This window comes from Artibeus jamaicensis, unplaced genomic scaffold (genome assembly GCF_021234435.1).
Source record: "Artibeus jamaicensis isolate MK-2021 breed Jamaican fruit bat unplaced genomic scaffold, CSHL_Jam_final contig_600, whole genome shotgun sequence".
Lineage (NCBI taxonomy): Eukaryota > Metazoa > Chordata > Mammalia > Chiroptera > Phyllostomidae > Artibeus > Artibeus jamaicensis.
Window position 1 is genome coordinate 143,893 of NW_026521901.1, and position 6,852 is coordinate 150,744.

A 6,852-nucleotide genomic window follows, 5' to 3' on the forward strand; every position below is an offset into this window, starting at 1 on the left:
AGGTTCAACTCCATGTCTCACCTGCATCAGCCTGGACTTCCTGGTCCTGGGGCTCGAATCCCACCTCTTCTCTGTGGCTCTGAGAAAGTATTGAGATTGTGACAGAAATAAATTTCGGGGGAATTTGAAGAACCAGGGTGATATGAGGTTCACCTAGGAGTCTCAAAGTTAGTTCCAGTTCAAAGACTCAGGCCTGAGATGCAGGAGGAACCTGTGTGCCATGGTTGGTGGAGAAAGGGCCACAGCTCATGTGGATGTTTCAGTTCCCACTGGTCCCTGGCAGGCATTCGGTTGTAATGCAGGGAACCTCCCCCACATTATGGGAGGTAATCTTTCTCTTGAAGTCCACTGATTTTAAATAGCCTCACAGAAATCCCCAGATAATATGGGAGTACACATTTTCTATCAAATGGACTTCAGGTTAAGTGTCACAAGACCCTCATATCCCAACCTCTTGACAAACTCGGAGAACCTTCACTCACATCATCCTCAATAGTGCCTTCATAAACCACCACTAGGAGATTTATCTGCTGAATGAGGACTCAGGGGAAATGGCTGGTGAATCTCACAGGGAGAATGTATCAAGTGTGTCAACAACAAAGGACACATAAAAACTCCAGAGATGTCCCTGGATTAACACCTTAAACCTCATGGGGCAAATGTGAACTCCAAACCTTTGAGAACAGCTCCAGGGTAGGACATCTAACTCAGGACTCTCGGACCCTCAAGAAGCTGCAATAAATTGGAATGAGGCATCCAACTCACCACCTTTGACACATTTAGAAAAATCTCAGACAGTGGAAACTGCCACTCGAGGTGTCCCACCAAGACCCCCATCAATTCCCTGGTCTGTTTTTACCTGCTTGCTCATAATCCTGGATTGCTTTTCTCCACAGTGCATGACAACTTCCCATCCCCTTATTATTGCAATTGTTAGGTGGATTTAGGTGTCTGAGCCAGGTTTTGATGCTGGATGTCTGAGAGCTTTTGAGCCTCACCATCTTCATCCATGTCTGCCCTGATCTAGACATGCTGATAAGAAATCCTGGTAGATAACTCCTTCATCCCTGGTGGAGAAATCAGTTCCCCCAAGTCCCTACCCCACATGAGAACCTTCAGCAGCCCTCACCTTGTGATGACAACAAACCCTGATCCAGCTTACTTCCCTGGCTCTCAAGAGCCACTTCAACATCACCAGAGATGCCTGTCTGGTCCTCCCAAAACTTCAATCACATAAAACTGAGCTCCATTTGATCACTTGCTATATAGGCATTATGAGAACAAAGATCTGAAGCTACTTTGGGTTTGAGTCTCTCCAAGTTTGCACAGCGTCTGCAGCCATGGGCACATTTTTTACTTTGCTAGGACAATTACCAACACTACTGGGCATTTTTTCTCCATCAGGACTGATGTGAGAACTGATGGCTGGTGAACCCTGGGAGCTGAAGTTTACTGCTGAGTGGTCTGTATAGTAGGGGTCCATATCCCGGCACTGGAGAAGATGCAGAAGCAGATGTCAGGTGAAGAAGAAACCCCAGACTACCACAGGAACCCATGCCTGACACAGACTTCCTCTTACTGTGTCTCTTGCCCCCCAAAATACAGCCATGTCCTAGATGGTCAGGGAGCTCAGCTTCAGGGATAACTGGTTACTGGACGTATCAGCACTGATGAAGATGTGACCTTGGAAAGTTGGGTTGTATCTTGTGCTTCCTTTCCAGAACCCCATCTACACCAGCCTTTTTCTTAGCGACTGCCAGATCCAATCCAGTAGTGAAGGTTTGTGACTGAGCCCACAGACACAGCTCTGAGGGATAGGGTCTGCAAGGGCTTCACCAGGCCTGTGCCTGACTCCTCGAGCTCTACCAAGGATAGGACACCTGAGGACAAGGGCATCCTTCCCTTTCAGTTACATGCAGTTACCACCATTCCAGAGACATATGTCTGACATCTGAGACACTCACCCAGGGGACTCTCACCAGGCACAGGAAACCCAGCAGCCTCATCTTCTCTAGAGCATAGCTCTACCTTCCCCAGAGACTTCAGGTTAATGTAAGGAGAGAGGTGTGAGTCCCCACTGCCCCGGGAGGATTTACCCTGTAACTGGGATAGAAAGTTGTATTTGGGTGATTTCTTTCTTATAAGTGTAGAAGGACTGTGTCATTGTTCCCTCTGGGAATTTCTCATGACCGCAGATCCCGTTTGATCTGGGATGAGAGGACATTAGTGTCGTGAGGCTCATTGTAAACAGGCCCAAGAATAGCTTCATGTTTCTGGGTGCAAGAAGATAATTAGAATCTCATTTATCTATTTGGATATATTAAAAGTTATTAACTTGCCCTGGCTGGTGTAGCTCAGTGGATTAAACATGGTCCTGTGAGCAAAACAAACGTGGTTCAATTTCCAGTCAGGGCACAAGCCTTAATTGCAGGCCAGTTCCCAGGGAGTACGCACAAAAGGCAACCATACACTAATATTTTTCTCCCTCTGTCCTTCCTTTCTTCTTTAAAGATAAATAAATAAAATATTTAAAAAAGAAGTTGTTAGCTTTATGTTCAAACACATTTCTAAAAGAAGCATGAAAACAAATATAATTAAGATTTTTAAATCTTAATTTTATGTTTACTAATATGTTAATTTCCATTTAATGTAAATTAGGTTCCAACATATAGGTGAGTTTTTCTGAAGACGCAATTTTCTCTATTTCAAACACCTGTTATCACATTTATGTGAGTAACTACAAAGCCTGGGCAGCTGGGAGATCCTTGATCCTTGCTGTGTGAGTCTTGTATTAATGTTCAAGGCTCTTTGAGCTAATTTTCTCTTAAGGCACTGAGGTCTACAGCAGAAGACCCTCATAACTTACATCACAGAGAAGCACATTTTTACACAGAAGTGCCAAAAAATCCCAGATACTACAACTGTCTATGATGCAGTGCCAACCAATTTGAAAGGGGAGATGTGAGCAGAGTCATGGCTAAGCCACATTCTCAAATTCTAGTACTAAGAGTTCATTGTGTCCAGAGGCAGCAGAGTGGAGAGGGGCCCATCCATTGCTTTGCTCAGAGGGAAGGTCACTATGACTTTCAAAGGAGTCCTCTCCATCTCCATCCTCCCTGGAAGGGCTGGGCCCTGTGGCCAGAGAGACCTGAGCTCTTGTATTACATGAAAAGACCTTTATATTCAGGATACAATATTTTCAGATCTAGCATTGAAATATTCTCTGTAGCCTATACTTGCCTTTTTGTCTCCTTAGCAGTAACTGCCTAGGACAAAGCATCTTAATTTTAGTTAAATTTTATTCACCAATGTCTTATCCGTGTTTCATCTTAAACACTCACCAGACAGCTCACTCTCACAGCCAGTATGTCCCATATTTCCCTGTCATTTTTATGCAGCTGCTGATGCAGAAATAGTGGAGCCAGGAAAGTGGTCCTGGGTTGATAGTCTGTGCAACATTGTCACTGTTGTTTTCCACTGCCTCCCCCAGTGTCCTGAGGGTCCCCTGAAGCCCAGCCCTTTCGTATCCTGATGGGAAGATCATGTCTGGGCTCATACTTACTTCCTCTCACCGTGTCTCTGGTGCAGTGATACACAGCTGTGTCCTCGGTGGTCACAGAGCTCAGATGCAGGGAGAACTGGTTCTTGGATGTGTCTCTAGAGATTGAGGTGTGGCTCCTGAGGTATGGGCTATAGTAAGTGTTCCCATCACTACATATGTGCCCGATCCACTCCAGCCCCTTCCCTGGGGGCTGGCGGATCCAGTTCCAGCAGTAAACACTGGTGATGAAGGAACCATACACAGAACAGGTGAGGGAGACTATCTGTGAGGGCTTCAAGAGTTCTGTGCTCCACTTTGCAGCTGCACTTGGGGTAGGACAACTAGGACAAGGAGCATCAGACAGTGTCAGCCATGCACACTCACCACTACCCCACTGACCTTTGTCTGACACTTGAGACACTCACCCTGGGTGGCAATCACCAGGCACAGGATATGACCCAGCAGTTTCATCTTCTTCTAGTGCACAGTTCTGTCTTTCACAGAGACCTCAGCCCCATTTGGGGAGAAAGCTGTGAGCCCCAGTGACCAGGGGAGGATTTGCCCTGGGGTTGGAAGATAAATTTGCATGCTGGGCAGTCTTTCCTGTATAAGTGTAGAGGGACTTAGGTCAGGCTCCCTGGTCATTCTGGAACCTCTGTAAAAATATGTATTCTCACGAACACACTCACCATGTGCATCAGGGACACGGGATTCCCTGGTTTATTAGACACATTGGAATGATGTCAAAGGACTGCCTCACTTCCAGAGTGTAAGAAGAAATGGTGGACTAGATGAATATGTGACATTCTTAAATCTCCACGCACCTTTCAAACTGATTTGGAAGGTTTTATTAGCAGTTTTCAGGCACTCTGGGAAAAAAACTCTGATATATTCATAATGTTCAAATACTGTCACCATGAAATAAATATAAATAATGTTTATTTTAGCATATAAAATAAAAATAATGCAGAGCCATGTTCAAAGTCAAATTTTTCTTTATTCATGACCACTTTTTGATCTGAGAAACTACCTCCGTAGCACATGCAGGAGAGTTATTGTTGATTCTTCATATTGTAAGTATGATTGTTGCTATAGCTCCCTGTGCAAACTCTTCCCTTCTACAAGCTCTGGACACACCGCAGAGACTCCAAACTAATTACATCAGAAATAATCACATTTATACATGCAGAAAAAACTAGAAATGAGAGTAGCTACAATGCATGTGTCAAAACTCAGAAGTCTTCATATTATGCCAGCAGATTAACTGACCTGTTTTCTCAATCTATCGTTGTCAGTATATTGGGGTCCAGAGGAAAGGGAATTAAAATTTTTAGGACAGATCTGCTCACAAGAAAGAGAGCCTCCACCTAGACATGAAACTTTCACTCTGAGTTTTCTTTTCCCCTGATTTGGTGATTATCATTTTTCGGCAGAGGGTTCTGGGCTCTCCCACACAACATATAATATTCTCAATCTGTAATAAACATTTCCTTCCATCATGCACTTGATTTGGAAGTATAATCCTGTTCACATATGTATTTTCAATGGCTTAACAGGTCTTTGTTGGGACAAATATAATTAATTTTAACAAAGTGTAAATTATCAATATTTTAATGGGTCCTTTGTTGAGTGTTTTTACAATCCCTCCCAAATATGTGCAACTTCTGTTGTCTATGCTGACTGGTTATAGCGGCCATAGGGACTAGAATAGTCTCTGGAGCCATGAGTGGCATACTGCTAGAAAAAGTATCCACAACTGTAGAAGTTACTTTGGAACTGGATAAAGAGTGGATGCAAGAATCATGTTCTGTCACATGACACAAACATCACTGATTTTCATTACCATAGTGTTACTGGGAATACAGTTTTAAAGACGTTTTAAGTGGGGACACAGAAGGAAGTACAACACAATATAGAGGAATATTACGTTGTCTAAAAATACTTAAATATTGCCCTGGCTGGTGTAGCTCAGTGGATTGAGCGCGGGCCTGCGAACCAGAGTATCGCAGTTCGATTCCCAGTCAGGGCACATGCCTGGGTTGCAGGTCAGTTCCCAGCAGGGGACACATGAGAGGCAGCCATACATTGATATTTCTCTCCCTCTCTCCTTCCCTTCCCCTCTAAAGATAAATAAATAAAATAAAAAAAATACTTAAATAGTAATGGACTTGCATTATTTAATGTCGGGAACTTGATCCAGCAGCATTCTCCTGGCACCTGCAGATGAAAATAAGTCTACCAAGACAGGATCTGCTTGGGGAGACTAGTCTCTCAGAGGAGAAAGCTCTTGAGCCTCAGTCTCAATGTGCTTTTATTGAGTTTAGATTGCATAGAAACGCATATCTAAGAAATGATGTATGGTTTACAAATATCATTTCTGGAATTGCAGAGGTCCTTTTGAGTCAGGGTCTGGTAGACAGATTGATGCCAATCAACCATAAACTCTTAGGAAACAAACTTTTGTGTGTGTGTTTGGACCATTAACATTTAAATTGATGACATTCTTAGCAAAGTAGGTTTCATAGGATTTATTTATTTATTTTTTTGCAGCACTTTGGCTAATTGCTTTTATTTTATTATTTTATTTTTTATTTTTTAAAATTTATTTATTTATCTTTAGAGGGGAAGGGAAGGAGAAAGGGAGAGAAACATCAATGTATGGTTGCCCTTTGTGCACCCCCTGCTGGGAACTGGCCTGCAGGGAACCGGCCTGCAACCCAGGCAGGTGCCCTGACTGGGAATCGAACCTCGATTGTCTGGTTCACAGGCCTGAGCTCAATCCACTGAGCCATACCAGCCAGGGCTATTTTTTATTTTTAAATTATATTTTATTGATTACACTATTACAGTTGTCCTGATTTTTCCCCTTTGACCCCTCCACCCAGCACCCCCCACTCCCTCAGGCAATCCCCACACCATTGTTCATGTCCATGGGTCATGCATATGAATTCTTTGGCTACTCCTTTCCTATGCTATACTTACATCCCCATGGTAATTCTGTACCCATTTATTTGTACTTCTTAATCCCTTCACCTCTTCATGCATTCCCCCACACTCCCTTTTCATCTTGTTACTATCAAAATGCTGTCTGTATCCATAATTCTGTCTCTGTTGTTTGCTTAGCTTGTTTTTTAGATTCAATTGTTTTTTTAATTTTTTTATTGATTATGCTGTTACAGTTGTTCTATTCCCCATTTCATTTAATACATCCTTTCTCAGACCTGATTGCTTCTGCACCAGAAACTGCAGGTTGCAGCATTGTTTCAGGCCTGAATCAGGTGGGACAAGCAAGGCAGCCAATGGATTAGGAG